The sequence below is a fragment of the Manis pentadactyla genome, chromosome 14, assembly GCF_030020395.1.
Source record: "Manis pentadactyla isolate mManPen7 chromosome 14, mManPen7.hap1, whole genome shotgun sequence".
NCBI classification, from domain to species: domain Eukaryota; kingdom Metazoa; phylum Chordata; class Mammalia; order Pholidota; family Manidae; genus Manis; species Manis pentadactyla.
The window spans coordinates 1,768,717-1,788,904 of NC_080032.1; the positions used below are offsets into that span (position 1 = coordinate 1,768,717).

Consider the following 20,188-nt stretch of genomic DNA (forward strand, 5'->3'; position numbering starts at 1 on the left):
CCATGTCGTACCCAGAGTACTGGGTGGAGCTCTTTTTATAGAGTCAACAGTCATGTATTGCCCACAGCTGTGCAGTGAGCTAGTCAACCAGGTCCAGGTGAGAATCCTGGCCACAGGAAGTCTCATTTTATCCACAGGGGGAACACCCAACCTGTCAGTGCACTCCTCTCTCTGAGGTCGCCCACACTTTCTAAGTATATGACTTTAACTTTTCCCAACCTTTCAGGTGCTCCTCTCTCTGAGGTCACTGGCACTTTCTAAGTAACTGTAAATAAAACTTTTACTGTGCTTCACAACTATGTCTCTGCCCTTCAATTCTTTGTCACAGTGGGGACAAGAACATAGGAAAATGCACAACGCCTCTCCCCCAACATGACCAGGGCTCCTCACAACTGTCAAGGTCAAGAAAAAAGAAGGAAAATCTCAGAAAATTCCACAGGTCAAAAAAGACACAAGAGATGATAGCTAAATGCTATTTGGGATCCGGGTGGAATCCTGGAAGAGAAAAAGGATATTAGAGGAATGTCTTGCCAATGGGTTTCAGTCCCAGGCAAGTTCGCTACGGATTCAGTGTGAACAAAGAAATTGACAGAAAAGCGTTCTTGGGGCGAGGGGGTTTATTACCCAGCTTGTTCTCCAGTGGAAGATCGAGCAAGAACATCTCTGTCTCCGCCCAGAGCACTGGGCCGGGCTCTCTATATAGCACAATACCTTATTACCTACAGGTGTGAAGCAGCAGCCCAGCAACTGGCCAGTTACATCATCAGCTGGTTTAAGTTCAGTGAGGATCCTGGCCATAGGAACCCCAACTTCCCCATACTCCACCCCTCCAGGATTCTTGTCTTACAATCTACATGCTTTTCAATCTTCCGCAATAGTCCCTGCATGAGAAAGCTGGAGCACTGCAACCAGATTCCACAATAGCATAGAGGATAACAACAACTTAGAGATAATAAAAATTAAGATACAGCAAGAATTTGATACAAAAATTATAATAATCCTCAAGCTAGAGGAGGTTGCTAATAACAAAAATTATAATAATCCTCAAGCCAGAGGAAGTTCCTAATAACAAAAATTATAATAATCCTCAAGCCAGAGGAAGTTCCCAATCCACAAAGATTTCCCATCTAATTTCCTCCCATCTGCTCCTGCCCGTATTAAAGCAACTCATGTCTGGGTTCTTGCAACCTTCATAGGGCCCTGTAAATTCTTGTGAGTTACAGGTCTTATTTCTTTCCAGGTTCTTGTTGTTTCTGCCTCTCCTAAGTCTGCCACTGTACGTGTCACCTCATTTATGGGCTGCCCTAAGTGAGGGGAAAGAATGGCCACTAGAAACCCAAAGGGCGATGTAGGAGCCATTTGAAGTACAGTATTTCTCATCCCAGTGGTGAAAAATCTCTTCATCTAGGTTATAATTCTCTAGACTATAGATGGCATTTCCCATGCCTAGCTCTCATAGCACCTATTGGAGCTCAGCATATGTCTGCCATCTAACAGGAGAGGATGGCAGATCACCCAGATTGGGCCACACAGCACTAAGTGCAGCCATAAGCTAATCGAGGAGGGAGTGACTCCCTGGGGTCTGATATGCATTTTGTAATCGCTACCTCAAGGTAGGCTGCACTGTCAGGGAAGACAGCTTTCCCATCTCTGCTCCCTACAGAACAATTCCATCCACCCCTGAGTCCCACAGACGCAGGAGCCAAGCTGATACTGACTCTGAGGGCTTCTGCCTACACCAAGAGCCCAAACCCACCAGATCAGCCTGAGTACAGGGGTGGAGCATAGAGTGCTCCATGACCTGGGGAGGAAGCTGCTCCTGTCCTGGGGGATCTTACAGCTGCTGGGGTTTTATTTTCTTTACAACCACTGGGCAAGCTTTCAATGCAGGAGACACCAGTGCCTCTAGCACCACACCTTCATCCTTCCCCAGCTGCTCCATTTCTGGGGCTGATGGCACCTTTCTCCCCCCTCCCCCAAGTGCCTCATCTGCTACAACTTTTACCTTTTCTACTGTGCCTCGCAGCAATACTGCCTGTCTTCAGAAGGTGTCTTACCTTCAGCTCAATGCTTTGCAGCTGATGTTCTGGTGCCACCTCTGCCTGTGCTTCCCTCAGGAGTTAGGCCTCTTCCTCCTTCAGAACACCTGGCAGCACTGCCGTCTCATCTCCAACAGCACCTTGCTGCCGGTGCTCTCGTGCTGCCTCCTCCCGCACCCAGGCCATTTCCTTCCTCAGGGAATCCACAGAAGTCTGCGGCTCACGTTCTCATGCTGCCTCTTGCAACAATACCACTTCCCTCCTCAGGGAATCTACTGAAGTTTGCAGCTCGTGTTCTCATGCTGCCATTTCTTGGGTCTCCACTGTAGACCTTTTTAAGACTGAGAAGCAGCCAGCCCACAGTCCCCACTGCCTCCCGGGCACTCTGCTTCTCAAAGGCTCTGCTTAGCATGCCAAGGGCCAACGCTACTGCCTCAGGTGTCACCTCCACTTGCCTCCAGTCCTGGGGTGGGCCCAGTCCTCTAGGAGGCAAGCCACCTCAGACCACATACACATTGGGGGTGATCCACTGTCTCCCCATTCACAGGGGCAGCTGCTGAAGCACCCCTCCCATAAGGGCAGCCAGTCTTTCTCCTTAGTCAACAGTAAACCCTGCCGACTTTTGCCAATTGCTTTGCCAATGGGTTTCCGCCCCGGGCAAGTTCACTATGGATTCTGTGTGACCAAAGAAAATAACAGCGAAGTGCTCTTGGGGTGAAAGGGTGTGTTACCGGCTTGTTCCTCCTTCAGTAGGTTGAGCACCTGTGTCTCTGCCTCCGCCCAGAGCACTGGGCAGAGCTCTGTACATATAGCGCAATAATAGATCATTGCCTACGGGTGTGAAGCAGCAGCCCAGCAGCAGGCCAGTTACATCATCAGGTGGTTTAAGTTCAGTGAGGATCCTGGCCATAGGAACCCCAACTGCCCCACAAGGAAACACTGACAAAATCCAAATAAAGCCTGGGGGTTAGCTAACAGTTGTGTCACCAGTACTTAATTTCTTAATTCTGTTCTCTTACCATCATTATGTGAGATCTTAACATGAAGGGAAACTGGGTGTGGATAAAATGAGAGTTCCTGTGGCCAGGTTTTTCACCAGGCCATGGTTGACTAGCTCACTGCACACCTGTGGGCAATACATGGCTGTTGGCTCCATAAAAAGAGCTCAGCCCAGGGCTGCAGGGCTACAGGAGAGCCAAACAGAGGCTGGAGTGATAGCAGCACCGAGGACAGAGGCCCAGAGGATGGCTGTGAGGGATGACTGTGCAGAGAAGCCTGGAAGACGGTTCTGCAGAGGAGCCCAGAGGGTGGCTGTGCAGACAGATTGGCCCAGAGGCAGACACCAGCCTGATGCACGCTGACTCGCTCTGAGTGAATGGGATTTTGGTGACTGACCTGCCACCTGGAAATAAAGTTGGGTGTAACCCTTTCACACCAAGAACGTTATGCTGTCATTTTCGTTGGTCACACAGAATCCATAGTGAACTTGCCCGGGGCTGAAACCCATTGGCAAAACAATTGGCAAAAGTAGGCAGGGTTTCCTGTTGACTAAGAAGAAAGACTGGCTGCCCTTATGGGAGGGGTGCTTCAGCAGCTGCCCCTGTGAATGGGGAGACAGTGGATTGTCCCCCAATGGGTATGTGTTTTGAGGTGGCTTGCCTCCTAGAGGACTGGGCCCACCCCAGGACTGGAGGCAAGTGGAGGTGACACCTGAGGCAGTAGCGTTGGCCCTTGGCATAGTAAGCAGAGCCTTTGAGAAGCAGAGTGCCCGGGAGGCAGCGGGGACTGTGGGCTGGCTGCTTCTCACAGTCTTAAAAAGGTCTACGGAGGAAACCCAAGGAACAGCAGCATAAGAAAGCAAGCTGAAAACTTCTGTGGATTCCATGAAGAAGGAGATGGCATTGATGCAGGAGGAGGCGGCACGAGAGCACCAACAGCAAGGTGCCATTGGAGATGAGACGGCAGTGCTGCCAGGTGTTCTGAAGGAGGAAGAGGCCATCAAGGAAAAAGATGAACTCCTGAGGGAAGCACAGGCGTAGGTGGCATGAGAACGTCAGCTGTGAAGCACTGAGCTGAAGGTAAGAGAGCTGCTGAAGACTGAGCTGGCATTGTTGTGAGGCACTGTAGCAGAGGAGGCACTCGGGGGAGTGGAGAGAAAGGTGCCGTCAGCCCCAGAAATGGAGGAGCTGGGGAACGATGAACGGGTGGTGCCGGAGGCACTGGCCCCTCCTGTATTGAAAGCACGCCCAGTGGTTGTAAAGAAAATAAAGTCCCAGCAGCTGAAAGTTCCCCAAAGAGAGGAGCAGCCGCCTCCCCAGGTCGTGGAGCACTCTATGGTCCGCCCCTACACTCAGACTGAGCTGGGAGCTGTGGGACTTAGGGGCAGCTGGAATTGTTCTGTCTGCATCAGAGATGGGAAAGCTGTCTTCCCTGACAGTGCAGCCCGCCTTGAGGCAGTGATTGCAAAATGCGAGGTGACATGTACAGTAGCTGGAGCAATGAGAACCCAGAAAGAAATAAGACCTGTTACTCACAGGAGGAATTTGAGGGGCCCTGTAAGAGTTACGAGGACACAGATGAGGGTTGATTTGATATGGGCAGAAGGAGATGGAAGGAAATTAGTCGGGAAACCAAATAGGATCTTACTGGAGTTATGGCAACAACTGAAACCAGAGTAGCAGTTCCAGCCATTAAGACCAAAGTGGCAGCGGTCAGAGACAGAGCCACGAGTCTGGCCCGCGTGTCTGCAAGACGTTTTTGCTGGAGAGACTGGAGAACAATGTTTGAGCTTCGTTGCACAGGGACCATTGCAGAGGGCTAAAGGCACACAGATTGAGAGGAGAGAATCCTGGAGGGATGGAGTATTGATAAAATGAGAGTTTCTGTGGCCAGGATTCTCACCAGGCCATGGTTGACTAGCTCACTGCACACCTGTGGGCAATACATGGCTATTGACTCTATAAAAAGAACTCTACCCAGTGCTCTGGGCATGACACAGTGGCAGGACTGCAAGGCTGCAGGAGAGCCAAGCAGAGGCTGGAGTGGTGGCAGCACTGAGGACACAGGCCCAGAGGATGGCTGTGGAGGACGACTGTGCAGAGAGGCCTGGAGGATGGCTGTGTAGGATAACTGTGCAGAGAGGCCCAGAGGACGGCTGTGCAGACAGAGGGGCCCAGAGGCAGACACTGGCCTGATGCATGCAGACTCACTCTGAGTGAACGGGATTCTAGTGACTGACCTGCCACCTGGAAATAAAGTTGGGTGTAACCCTTTCATCCCAAGAACGTTTTGCTGTCATTTTCTTTGGTCACACTGAATCCATAGCAAACTTGCCTGTGGCTGAAACCCATTTTCAAGACACTAGGTGACAGGTATATAGAACTCTCTGTACTATCTTTGCAATTATCCTATGAGCCCAAAGTATTCTAAAGTAATAAATTCTTATTAAAGAAAGCGGAACTTCCTGAGAGTTTCGAGTATCTTCAGACTGAGTTCAACTAGGCACATGTAGGTGATTAGGGTTTCTCAAAGAGCAATGAAGCAACAATATCCTGAGAAGAATATGTTTTCCAAATCTGTGGAGATCCACACTCAGCCAGGTCACACAGGGAAACTATAAGCTGCAAAATGTCTTGGGAAGGGAGCACCACATGCTGACTTCAACATCATCTTTAAAAAGGAGGAATCTACTTGTCATTTACACACCCTACAATAACTGGGGCACCGAAGGAAAGGTCATGTGAAAAACTGCATTTGTAACAAAGCATACAATATGGGCAAAGATATTGAGATGGGGACCATGGGCTTAGACAGAATAGGGTGGGGTCCTCTAGAAAAAGACCCCTACCGATACTCTGTATTAAACAATTAAGCAAAGTCAGAGTCACATTAATTGTCTGAAGTAAAATATCAAACTAGGAGTATAAGCATTCTTCCATGAACATTAGTTAAAACTAAAAAGCCAGGAATAACCAGGCCTGGAATGTTTGAACATCCCCCAGATAAGAAAATACCTCAGCACAGCCCGTGTCTTGTTTGTATCAATTAAATGAGGCTGTTGTAAAATTTACTTTAGCGGCTAAAAGGCCCAGTTTATCTTTAACTTTACCCAGATGCTGCTTTTCCTCCTCCAGCCCTAATCAAGGCAGTAACTCAGCTCACCTTGAAAGCAGCCTTAACTGATATGCTCCCAAACCAAGAAACTGCTACTTCGAGAAAGGATCAAAGCAGTAAGTTTCTTATGTTAACTCTGCAAAATAGACCAGAAAACTGATAAGAAACTTAGTGTCTCTTCAAAGATAAACATTTAGAGACCATCTGGTGGGTCTGCGTCCCTAGCCCTCTGTCTCTCAACTGCCTGTAAATCCCCTAGACAGCTCACTGCCCCGGGCTCTCCTGTCCCCTCCTGGCATGAGCAGGGAGCCCTGGCCTCTCACTGTATCTCTAAATAAAAGTCTCCCTGGCTCTCCTACATTGACTGTTTGCTAAGTTCATTCTTAGACTCTTCAAACAAGAACCCCAGCATCAATATGGTATCTATGAGTTAATAAACAAAATATAAAAAATCTCACTATGGAATGTCTTGATCAACATATAAATGAGAACTCACTTCACATTAAAAAGATTAAGTTGCTCTTGTGAATCTCTATTATTCATCTGTTTCAGAATACCAATTTTTAAATAATATCTATTCTTAAGTCACAACATAAAACCTGTATTTGTACATCCATCCATGTACAAGCTCTCCTGCTTCTTAGCTTCTTGGATTCAAGATGCTAAAAGATTAATAACATGATTTTTTAAAACCTCACATCACAGATGGATAAACAATGCATTTCCTCAGGCTTTCTGGATCGCACTAAAAGTAACTTGTATTAATGCACCTGGCTTTCTAGAAATAATACCAGTCATGGATATGTTGCCATGAAATCCTAAATTAAATTATACTGGGTCCTCATATTTTCAATGTCTTAAATTTTCTCAGCTCAAATGCTGTAGTTTGACCCTAACATGTAATCATTCCCTTTTCTAGGCTTTAAGCTTACATACTGGCTTTGCAGTCTATCCTTTGCAGGAGAGGATGTAACTGTAGCACAGAAGAAACCATGTAAGTGTGGCACAGGGGATGACTTCAGTGACACTCTTACATCTCTATTTATCTACACTGTTGCTTTCAACCCTGCACTGAGGCCTTGAGGGGCTGAAGCAATTTCAGACATCAAAGAAAGCTCTCTGTAAAGTTAGCCCCAGACCCTGGTCATGTACCAACTTCTGGGAAACTAAAGGAAAAAGATATAAACCCCATGAGAAACAGGATGTTCAACTAACCCCAGGCTATTTTCTGCTTCTCTACATCGCTTTGCTTGAAGCGAGCAGTATCACACATTTCCTGCAGTAAGTGGGCAAAACAGGATGCTTAAGCCCCCCGAGCATTTAACAAGGAATATATCTTGCTGAATGTAGGCAAAGGCGGGAAAGTTGCAAAAACTAAGCAGGATGCGGTAAAAATGCTTGAAAGGATGTTGTAAGGGGCTCAGGCTGCACTTGGAGAGCTTGCTCCCTGGCAGACGCCAGCCGGCTTAAATAAAGGCTCCCTTTTTATAACATACTTTGCTGTGAGGACCTCTTTCATTCCTCCTGCTCCCGCAGGCCCGATCTGAGACATAACATTTGGGGGCTTGTCCGGGATCAGGCACGATCGTGGAGCAGTTCTTTTGAGACCTTGAGATCGCTGACCACCCGTGGTCCCATGGGTATTGGCGAGTCCTCAACTGTCAGAGTTTCTAAGGAGCCATCTGGAAATACTCCAGAGGTGAGTCTGGTTCTGGTTTGAGCACCTATTTGACTCAACGGGGAGGCTGGATGCAGCATTACTCCCCAAGTGAGGAGCAGAGGCAAGACGTCACCCTCCCCATCTGTCTGGTTATCTGTGGTGGCCACCTGACGTGTGCAGGCTGTATAGTGTGTCTTTTGTGTTGTTAGTTGTTTATGTAATTGTGGTCATTCCATTATTGGTTACCATGGAACAGAGGGCCTCAAGTCTCCCGACGCCCCTAGAATTAGTCCTTCCACATTTCAAAGACTTTAAGAAACAAGCTGCTGATGTAGGCCCCGAGGTCACTCCAGGAGACCTGAACACCCTCTGTCAATCGGAGTGGCCCACTTCTGAGGTTGACTGGCCTGATGTTGGCACGTTTGACTCTTCTATTTGCTACAGTGTTCAACAGGTCATCTTTAGAAGACCTGGCCACCCTGACCAAATCCCTTATATCATGGCCTGGATTTCTCTGGTTGAAGATTGTCCTCTCTGGCTGAAACGATCTCTCCTTACTCCCCCACACCCTCCGACTAACCGTTCCCAGGATGTTGTAGTCAGCAGGCCGGCAACAAGGACTGAGAGAATGAAGCCTGGAGGAATGGCCCCGATCCTTCCTCAAGATTCGGATGACTGGGACTTTTCCCTGCTCTATGTGGCCGGGGAGTCGCTGGGGCCAATGCAACCTCCTTTATTGAGTCCTCCACGGACCCAGAGTGGCCACACATGCCATCTTCCTGAGCCCTTGGCAACTCCTCCACCTCCTCCAACACCTGTCTTACCTCCCTCACCTCCTCCGAACCCTGCTTAATATCCATCACCTCCTCCGACCCCTGCCTTACCTACTGCACATCTGCCGACCACTGCCTTACCTCCCTCACCTCCACCAATCCCTGCCTTACCTCCCTCACCTCCTCCGACCCCTGCCTTACCTCCCTCACCTCCTCCAACCCCTGCCTTACCTCCCTCAGCTCCTCCAACCCATGCCTTACTTCCCTCACCTCCTGTGACCCCTGCCTTACCTCCCTCACCTCCTCCGACCCCTGCCTTACCTCCCTCACCTCCTCCAACCCCTGCCTTACCTCCCTCACCTCCTTCAACCCATGCCTTACTTCCCTCACCTCCACCGACTTCTGCCTTACCTCTCTCACCTCCACCGACCCCTGCCTTACCTATCTCACCTCCTCTGACCCCTGCCTTACTTCCCTCACCTCCACCGACCCCTGCCTTACCTCCCTCACCTCCTCCGACCCCTGCCTTACCTCCCTCACCTCCTCCGACCCCTGCCTTACCTCCCTCACCTCCTCCAACCCATGCCTTATTTCCCTCATCTCCTCCGACCCCTGCCTTACCTCCCTCACCTCCACAGACCCCTGTTTTACCTCCCTCACCTCCTCCAATGCCTGCCTTACCTCTCTTACCTCCTCTGATCCTTGCCTTATATACGTCACCTCCTCTGACTCCTGCTTAACCTCCCTCACCTCTTGCAACCCCTACCTTATCTCCCTAACCTCCTCTGACTGCTGCCTTACTTCCCTCACCTCCTCCGACTGCTGCTTTACTTCCCTCACCTCCTCTGACCCCTGCCTTACTTCCCTCAACTCCTCTGACCTCTGCCTTACTTCCCTTACCTCCTCTGATACCTGCATTACCTCCCTCACCCCCTCCGAATCCTGCCATACCTCCCTCATCTCCCCTGAACCCTGCCTTATATCCATCACCTCTTTGGACTCCTGTCTTACCTCCCTCACCTCCTCTGACCCCTGCCTTACATCCATCACCTCCTCCGACAAGTGCCTTACCTCCCTCACCTCCTCTGACCTCTGCCTTAACTCCCTCACCTCCTCTGACCCCTGCCTTACATCCGTCATCTCGTCCGACCCCTGCCTTACCTCCCTTACCTCCTCTGACCTCTGCCTTAACTCCCTCACCTCCTCTGACCCCTGCCCTACCTCCTCCACCTCCTCTGACTTCTGCCCTGCCTCCTGCACTCCGTCCAACTCCTTTAGCCCTCCCCTTGAGAGAGAGGGCAGTAGGAGAAGGGGGAGGGGTAAGCCCACCCCTTCATGGTCTATGACCCCTTTTCTACTTGTGATTTATATAACTGGAAGAATCAAAATCCTTCCTTTCCAGAGAAGCCACACAATCTCAGTTCCTTGCTGGAGAGTGTCTTTCATACTCACCAACCCACCTGGGATGATTGCCAGCAACTGCTGCAAACAATTTTTACATCTGAGGAAAAGGACAAAACCAGGAGGGAGGCCATGAAGATTGTTCTGGGCCCAGACGGCTGCCTTACGGGTGACCCTGGTTAGGTAGAGAGAGTGTTTCCTTCTGAGCAGCCACACTGGGACCATAACTCAGACCAAGGTAGGGAGCGTCTACTCACTTTTCACCAGTTGCTCTTGGGAGGTTTCCGAGGAGCAGCACGGAAACCAACTAATTAAACATTAAACATTGCCTTTGTGTCACAGGCAACCCCAGACATAATAAAGAAATTACAGAAAATTGAGGGATTGATGGGAAATTTTGAATTGGTGGAAATAGCCCTAAAAACTTACGACCACCGAGAGACTCCTGAGTATAGGCAAGCCAAAACCATGGCTAAGGTGTCACAGCCCTGAAGGAGGATAGGGAGAGAAATGGACTCACAAAAGGGCCACAAGGGAAGCAGGCAAAGCCACCAAATACCTTGAGCCCCCTAGAAAGAAATCAGTGTGCATTCTGCCAAGAGATAGGGCACTGGAAAAGGGAGTGCCCAAAGCGGAACCTCCGGGCCCCTCAACCCACCCCAGTTCTTCACTTGCAGGATGCAGACTGATGGGGCCAGGGCTCTACAGGATTTGGCCCCCAAGAGCCCAGGGTAACTTTCATGGTTGAGGGAAAACCTGTCCATTTCCTCATAGATACGGGGGCGACTTTCTCAGTCCTTACCTCACCTTTGGGATCATTGAGAAAGGAAAAAGTGGTAGTTCAGGGGGAGACTGGAACTGGGACGTGCCAGTGGGCAATGGATAGGCATACAGACATAGGCAAGGGGACCGTGACTCGTTCCTTTATGGTCATGCCAGACTGCCCCCGTCCCCAATTAGGGCAGGACCTTCTTTCAAAACTTAGTGCTTCTGTATCTTTCAGATCAGAGGGAGGGGGCATGTTTCAGTTTTCTTATCCTAATGATGCTTCCCCATGTTCTCCTCCTGTCACCCCTCCACCCACCTTGCTTCTCACAGTCCCTCTGAGTGAAGAATATCAGCTTTGCCAGGAGACACTAGGAGATAGAGAAGCCCACCCAAGTCCCCTCCTAGAGAAGCTCCTTCAGGAAGTGCCATGGGTATGGGCTGAAAAGAACTCCGCCAGACTGGCAAAACATCACTCCCTGTGGTAGTTCTGTTGATCAGCCAAGCCACCCCATTGAGGCAGAGGCAATATCCCATGTCAATAGAATCAAGGCGTGGAATCCAAGTTCACATACACCACCTAAGAGAGGCAGGGATCCTGGTGCCATGTCGCTCCCTGTGGAATACACCTCCACTCCCTGTGCTAAAACCAGGGACGAGGGACTACCAACCAGTTCAAGACCTGAGGGAAGTGAACTGCAGGGTTGAGACAGTTCACTGTACTGTCCCCAACCCCTGTGCTTTTCTAAGCACCCCGCCTTCAAGGAGACAGGTGTACACAGTTCTGGACTTAAAAGATGCTTTTTTCTCTATCCCGCTGGACCTGAAATCCCAACCCACCTTTGTGTTCGAATGGACTGATATGGACTCTGGGTTTAGAGGTCAGCTCACATGGACGAGATTACCCCAAGGTTTCAAAAACTCCTACACTTTTTGATGAGGCTTTAAGTAAGGACCTGAAAGAATTCTGGGCAGGAAACCCCCAAGTGTCACTCCTACAGTATGTTGATGACCTCTGTCTGGCCGCAGAGTCTGAGCAGGCCTGTTATGAGGGGACTAAAAATCTATTAAGGATCCTCCAGGATTTGGGTAACAGAGCCAGAAAAGAAGGCTCAGCTATGCATGCCAGAGGTGACTTACCTGGGTTATGTCCCACACCAAGGCAAGCGCTTGCTCTCCAGTAGTCGAGTGAATGCCATCCTTCAGATACCTGCTCTGGACACTTGGCGGAAGTTGAGTGAGTTTTGGGGGACTGTTGGATACTGCAGGCTCAGGGTCCCATAGTTTGCTGAGCTAGCCGGACCCCTCTACAAGGCCATGAGGGGTAAGGAGGGCCTGCTGTCATGGACAGAGGTAGAAAAAGGAGCTTTCCAGACGTTGAAACAAGTCCTGGTCTTTGCCTCAACCCTAGCTCTCCCAGACATGACAAAACCCTTCCTATTGTTTGTGGATGAGTGAAAGGGCATAACAGGAGTCCTGACACAGAGGCTGGGGCTGTGGAATAGACCTGTGGCTTATCTTTCAAAACGGCTCGACCCAGTAGCAGCCGGATGGGGCACCTGCCTAAGAGCAGTAGTAGCCACGGCCATCCTGGTAAAACAGGCTGATAAGCTCACCTTAAGGCAGGACCTGTTCATTGTGGCTCCACATGCTGTTGAGTCACTTCTCCGGGCCCGCCCAACCAGTGGATGACAAATGCCCGCATCATCCAGTACCAGGCTCTGCTCCTTGACCATCCCTGCATCCATTTCCAGAAACAGCAGATCCTGAATCCTGCCCCAATGTTACCTGGCTTGCAGAAGGTGAACTCCTCCACGACTGCCTGGAAGTGGTGGAGAGTGTCCAGAGCTTGCGGCCAGACCTGACTGATGTCCCATGGACTGACCCAGACTTGACCCTCTTCTGTGATTGTAGCAGTTTCAAGGATATGGAACGGTATGCAGGGGCTGCTGTTGTTACAGTGGAAAGAACTGTCTGGGCAGAACCTCTCTGGTTAAACACCCCACAGAAGGCTGAATTGGTAGCATTGACCTGAGCCTTGGAGGAGGGAAAGGGACGGAATGTCAGCATTTATACCAACAGCAGGAACACTTTTGCTATCACCGATATACAAGGGGCCATATATGGTGAAAGGGGCTTTCTAACGGCAATAGGAAAAGACATCAGAAACAAGCCCCAGATCTTAGAACTCTTGAAGGCAATTTGGCTGCCCAGGAGAGTGGCCATAATGCACTGTCCAGGACATCAAAAAGGAAATTCGCCTGGGACAAGGGGAAACCATGCAGCTGACCTGGCAGTCCGAGAAGTGGCCCTAGAACAAATCTCAGAACTGATCATGACCTTTCCGCCACCGATGTTGTGAGAAAAGCCACACTATAGTAGAAAGAACTTAGAGTTTGCTTGCTGAAGCAGATACACAGTAGTACCCATTTGAGTAAAAATAAAATGATACACTTGGTCCAGAAAGACTTCTGGGTCCCCGAGGTGAATAGGATGACCTGTGAAATAGGGGAAGGTTGCATTGTTTGTCAACAAGTGAATCCCTCCCAACAGGTTACACAGGTACAGGGAAAAAGGGAGAAAGGAGAATCCCCAGGGTGACACTGGGAGGTGGATTTCACTGAGATAAAACCTGGACAGTATGGGTACAAATATGTTAGTTTTTGTGGGTACCTTCTCTGGGTGGGTAGAGGATTTCCCAAGAAAGACAGAAATGGCCCAAGTGACTGTGAAAAAGCTTCTACATGAAATTGTCCCCTGGTTCAGGTCGCCTCTGTCTGTGGGGTCTGATACAGACTGTCTTTTGCGGCACAGCTTACCCAAGGGGTTGTTAGTGCCCTGAAGTTCCCATGGAAACCATTTGCTTACAAGCCCCAAAGTTCAGGCCAGTTTGAGAAGATGAATTGGAACCTGAGACTCTTACTAAGTTAACTTTGGAAACTAGTGAAGGGTGGGTACAGGCCCTCCTTTGGCACCCCATATATTTTAAAGCTCACCCCTTTTGAGATTCTGTTCGGTTGCCCCTCTCCTATCCTTCTTTGAGTAGACTTGGAAAAAGCTACCGAAACCCCTAATCAAGAAATTGTGCAGTCCTTACAGGCCCTACAGGGAGTGCAAGACCAAATCCACTCCCTGGGGAAGACTGCCACACAGGGAAAGGATCTGCCAGAACCACACTTGTTCCAGCCAGGAGAGCTCATGTGGGTAAAATGGCATAAGACTGAGGTGCTAGGGGCCCGGTGGAGAGGACCTTACTCAGCCACCTTGACAACACCCACAGCTGTGAAGGTTGCTGGTGTAAGACCATGGATCCACCACCCACAGTTGAAGTTGGCGAGAGAGGGGGAGGAAAATCCCACCACTTGGGCATTGGTGAAGCCGCCGCCCAAGACCCGCTAAAGATGAGACTCAAAAGGAAAACCAAAACTCAGATGTATTGTTTTAGTATTGTTATTGGAGGCCCTACCTGCTCCCAGCCGTGCCACCCAGCACCCCCACTGGCCCTGAAATTACTCATGGAATTTAATCAATACAGCCTCTGGAAAGAATATTGCTAGTTTTACAGGAAGCCACCCCCCAGTTTTTTTATTTGATCTCTTTGAACTAAGATCAGAACTATACACTCATAAGTATTCTAAGAATAAGGATGACAAGGCTTTTCAAAAAGCTTTCCCAAGGTGGGATTTTTATGTATGCCCAGCAAATGGGGGGTCCAACTGCCAGGGAAATGGACACTATCATTGTGCAAGTTGGGGATGTGAAACCATAGGCCCTTGGACAATGACTTCTATATTTCATCATCTCAAGACAGCCTCCATGACATTGATACAGCTGGAAGGATGAACCCGCTAAATTTGAAAGTTAAAAATTGGGACCCTTATACTATGGGAAAGGATTGGGAGATGGAAGGACTTGGGGGCTCCGGGTATATATAAGGGTCCAGGACCCAGGAACTGAATTCACTATCCAAATAATTCAAATACCCCAGCTTCCGAACTGTGTGGGCCCCCTCCAGAAGGCACCCTTGTTAAATCTGGTGCCCCTTCCAATGAAGGCAGCACTGCAACTCCCCACCCCAATGCCAAAGCCCCACACTGAGCCATCAGGTGGGAAAAATGGCCTAACAGAACCTCCTGGGCCTGGCCTGTTAACAGCCACAGCAGGACCCCCTGACTGGACACTTGAGAAGCTAGAGTCACTCTACAAATTTGTAAATCAATCTACTGTCAATTTGACAAAAGATTGCTCATTCTGCCTAAATCCCAAACCTCCTTATTATGTTGGTCTAGCTGCAAATGAGACCCTGGGAGAGGAAGAAGAAAACATTTACTGTTTTAGTCTAGATGAGATCAGGGACAGAGGTCTCTGTGCATGGGGTTTGCCACCCTCACTTACCTTCGGAGATGTGCAAGACACAGGGTTTTGCATCCATTCCCCTTCATACTCAGCCCCAAACCCCTGTCTTCAGAAGCTCTGTGAAACTACTCTAAACTATACTTCCCCAGCCTCTAGTGAGAAAGTTAACTTCCTGGTTAGCCTATCTGCCACATGGTTTGCTTGTACCAGTGGGTTAACCTCTTGATTGTCTGAGAAATTAATAACAGCTGGTGTAGGGGAACCAAGGGAACCCAAGCTCTGTATTTTGGTTCACATCCTCCCTCAAATTTAACCCTATAATGGGGAGGCTGGTAGGGAACACATGGGCTTAGTATATTCCCTTAGAACAAAAAGAGCAGCACCCATCCTAGTGCCCCTCCCAGTTGGGTTGAGAATTGCAGGATCAGTAGCAGTAGGGACTGCTTCCTTTGTTGTAAATGATGCCAATTTCAAAGTGCTCAGTAAACAAGTAGACAAAGATATAGGGATGTTAGAGAGCTCGGTCCATCAGTTAAAGTCAGCTGGAGGCTCCCTAGCAGAGGTAGTCTTACAGAATAGGAGAGGGCTGGACCTCCTCTTCATGAAACAAAGAGGGCTTTGCATGGCATTAGGTGAAACATGCTGCTTCTATGCAAACAAATCAGGCACTATTTGGGATACCCTGGCTATGGTGAGACAGAATCTCAAAGAAAGAGAGGTCCAGAAGGAAGCAACAGCAAACTGGTATCAAGGCATGTCCTCATGGGCTCCCTGGCTTACGACCTTCCTGACAGCCCTTGCAGGTCCCCTCACTCTCCTTCTGCTTATAGTTACTGTGGGGCCTGTGTTGTGAATTGCCTCATGAGTTATATTCAGAAGAGACTAGCAGTAGTAAAGCTACTTTTCATTATAGAACATTACCAAGCCTTAAAAACTGAAGTCAATGGCTTGACTCTGTTACAAGGAGAGGGGGGAATGTGAGGGGCTGAAGCAGTTTCAAAAATAGAAATAGGACACAAAGCTCTCTGTAAAGTTAGACCTAGACCCTAGTCACATACCAACTTCTGAGAAACTAAAGGAAAATATATAAATCCCATGAGAAACAGGATGTTCAACTAACCCCAGGCTATTTTTGCTTCTATACATTGCGTTGTTAGAGACCAGCAGTATCACACGCTTCCTGCAGCAGGTGGGCAAAACAGGATGCTTAAGTGCCCTGAGTATTAAACAAGGAATATAGCTCACAGAATTTAGGGGAAGGCAGAAAAGTTGCAAAAAGTAAGCAGGATGCAGTAAAAGTGCTTAAAAGGATGTTGTGACAGGGGCTCGGGCTGCACTTGGAGAGCTTCCTCCCTGGCAGATGCCGGCCGGCTGAAATAAAGTCTCCCTTTTTATAACGTACTTTGCTGTGAGGACCTGTTTCCTTCCTCCTGCTCCCACAGGCCCGATCTGAGACCCATAACAAGGCCTCCTTGTATATTGGATTCTAGCGTATCACCAACCATCACAGTCTCCAGGCTGTACTCCAAGAAGATCAGAGCAGTAATAAAATATGGAAAGGTCAGGTTTCTCACCTTTCTACTATTGACCTACAGCAATAGCATCAAAATAGGACTGGCAGGCACAAGCCTCAATCTCCTCCCTCTGGGTTTGTCTGTCTCCATTCATTAAGAGCAGGCGGATCACCTTTCAAAGTTCAGTGAGCATGGCTTTGACGTCTTCTGCTAGTGTCATATTCTGTAAACGAGTAGATTTCCACAGGAAATAACATTCCTCTGCCAACTTCCTGTTGGCTGCCCCACCTACTATTTCCTGGATGGCTTCTTCCCAGTGAGAAGTCCTGAGCTCTGTAGTGCATGTATGGGGAGAAGGAAAATGTTTCTTGCTGAGTTTAACTTCAACTTTGTGACAGATGATCTCGGCCTCATCTCTATGATGGCATTTCAAATGTAGCAACTTTATCCCCTAAATACTGGAAAGTAACTCTGTTAAGGGACTTCGTATTTTTCATAGTCATGTGTTGGCCTTCTCCCCATCTCCGACCCGCAGATATAGGAGGAGACGCGATGAGATATTGAAGACCTGAATAGGCCAGCCAGAGGATTCAAGGCACACCAGCTCGAGAATGGTGCTGGAAAGGCACCTCTCATGTTTATTGATCAGGCATCACATTGTTGAGTGGGTGAACAAGTTTCTAGACACAGTGATTAACATGCTTTACTCCAGGAATGTATTTGCCTCCAGGTTGCTGGGGAAAGACATCCCTGGAGCCAGACAATGAGGGGGTAGAGATAACAAGAAACAGATCTCCGTTAGATTTAGTGAGCTGCAGCATGCACCACAGATTCCAAGGAAGACAATCAATTCCCATAGAAACAGAATAATCTATGGATGGCAACCTACGGTCATGTCTTGAGAAGCTCTGGTCCTATTACCCCAGAGCACAGAGATTTGAGCTCAACCCATCTTAAGGCATCTCTATTATTAACCCACTTTTGGTGGGAATTGGTATTACTTTTAAAGAACATCAGAGTGAAGATCTCCCAATCTCTCTAGACAAACTCATTCTTATTTCTGAACAAATCCTATACTAATAAGATTTTTACATAGAGCTAATAAAAATTCCTCATTTGACAGTTTAGCCCATGACCTTTCATTCTGGTCCTGAAGAAATTAAAATAACACTTGTGTTTATTAGACTCTTCCCAGAAATAATGCTAGTTCATTTAACATTTTCTTATCTATATCCATTTTATATTTTGAATTCCTAAATTGACCACCATACAAAACAGGGTCCAATTCCATACTTTTAGAAATGTGTGTTTATTTAGTTCTGATGGAATCATGCATGTCCTGTAATGTTAGCAGTGTAATGAGCTAGTGCTTCTTCCAAACCTGATTTTCCATATAAAAACTTCTGATAGTGCTCCCTCTTTATTACTGGTGCTGAAACAAACATCAGAATTAAGTGCTCTCTCTAATGTTACCACATCTCTTTTTCTCAGCCTTTATTGTATTAGGCCATCTGTTTTGGCCTGTCTTCTCATGTTTACTATGACCCTAAGACACAAAGCATTACGCTTGAAGCCCACACACATTATTTCTAGTCTTTCCACAACTCTGAAGGGGGTTCACCTTCTGAAATGAGGAAATGGAAGTTCAGAACTGGTAAGGCACTTGCCAGGGTTGGGGCTGAACCCCATGCCTGTCTCCTTTCTAAATGCACACGCTTTCCTTTGCACACTGACAGCAGGAACGGGGAATGGGTACCCAGTTCTCAGCACGGTGTTTGCAGGGGAAAAGCAGCAGGCCGGCACCCAGCAACATAGCTGGGCTGAGTGTGTAACAGTCATGTGAGCACTCAGAAAGTGAAAGGGAAGGAGCAAGGCCCTGCGCAGGGCTGCTGGGTCGGCTGCAGCAAGGGAAGTGACATTCAAACCAGGAGTTACCCGGCCCTCAAGGTGCGGGCGGGAGGAGGACTGAATCACTCTGGACAGAAGGCTCACCATGGACAGAGCTGGGAGTTGTGTGAACTGGGAGAGGCTAAAGGCTAAGCTCCGTGAACTGGAAGGCAGGTGATGGAGTCAGCTCAGAGACGCAGCTGCAGCGGCGGTCAGGAACCAGTCTGCAAATGGCCCAGGGCCCAAGGCTGCAGCAGATGCTACCAAACCCCCTTGGCCCGCAGCAGCCTCGACAGACCAAGGGCTCCATTGTCTAAGTCCTTGTTCTTCTCTACCTGAGGCCTTTCTCGGCCACAGGGCACCCACACATGTAGACTGGGGCCTAGTGTTGCTCTGCGTGCAGGCTTCCAACAAAGGAGGGGCAGAAATTGTGTATAAATATCACAGCTTTCTTGCCCCATGTGCAGACACACGTAGCAAGTTCTGCACACTGTCTGCAAGCTCCCGGCCACTCACACCAAGAAACTGCTCCTTTATGTGACTGGTCTTCCAGTCCTTCCTTCCCTGTCTTACCACCTTCCCCACAGGCCCTCCTGGGATCACCTCCCAAATGAACTGCCTGTACTTGAAGTCTCCACATGGGGCAACCGGGGGGCAAGTCAACCATGCCAAGACAGTTTGGGTGTTTGAGGGTAAGTGCGATACAAAAAACTGAAACGAAGACTGTCTGCTGTGGAGGCAAAGAGGCCAAATGAGCTCAAACGTGCTGCCCTGAACTACATGGGGGCACGTGGTGTGCTGTTCACCATAGACACTCAATCCACCTGCTGAAAAGGGCAACGATAACTGGACACTTTCTTCCTTCTGAATATGAGAGTAGAGCCAAGGAATAGTTTTCAGGCTACTTGTGCTCATTGGAAAATGGTTATGGGAAATCTTAGACCAGGAAAATTATACCGGTTCTTAGAATTGTAGTTGAAGTCAGAACACTGAAATCTTTGCCTCAAAGAGTTAGCATTCAGTTAACAAATCGAGATTATAACCCTCCATGATTACAGCATCTTTATTAATGATGTCAACTGAGTGACTCTCAAAGTTCCCTGTAAAGGTCTAGGACCCTGCTGTAACCCAATAAGAGGACATAGACGTCATGGACTCCGCAGTGCGGGAGCTTAAACAGGAGGCGGTTCACAGCCAGTGAACAACAGTGAATAAACATTTCCTGTTACTCCACCTGGCAATTCCTCAAGCACATCCCAGGCTGCTCACAAAGCAGGCCTAGCTCACCTTCATGGGGACATTCTGGTAAAGGCAGAGCACACTGCCCCCCAATTTCAAAACCATTACATCCCCCGAATTAACTTTCCTACATTTGTCACATAGCAGCTATTTACAGATTCATCTGGATAAAAATACTATTTTAATAATAATAACCCAGGAAAAAATGTTAATCTCTCATGTACATATTAATATGATTTTGAAGAGAAACAACACCTAAGTTGAATCAATACTAACTGATATTAGTACAAACTCTCCTGATGCCCAAAGGGAGTGAATGGGAGTTTTGATTGAATTTGGGGTCAATGGAAAGGGTCTCTAACTAGGACATGTGGTGACATTCTGCACAGGGGGAAGACAGAATTGAAAAGAATTTTGAGTAAGACAAGACAACCATGCACC

General features: G+C 48.4%; 1 protein-coding gene and 1 pseudogene across 14 annotated transcripts in view; both read right to left on the reverse strand.

The window, feature by feature from the left end:
- LOC118911073 (zinc finger protein 337-like) overlaps positions 1–20,188 on the reverse strand; it is a 118,531-nt gene that overhangs the window by 56,393 nt on the left and 41,950 nt on the right. The window lies entirely within an intron of this gene.
- LOC118924593 (N-acylneuraminate-9-phosphatase-like) lies at positions 11,980–19,801 on the reverse strand (annotated as a pseudogene).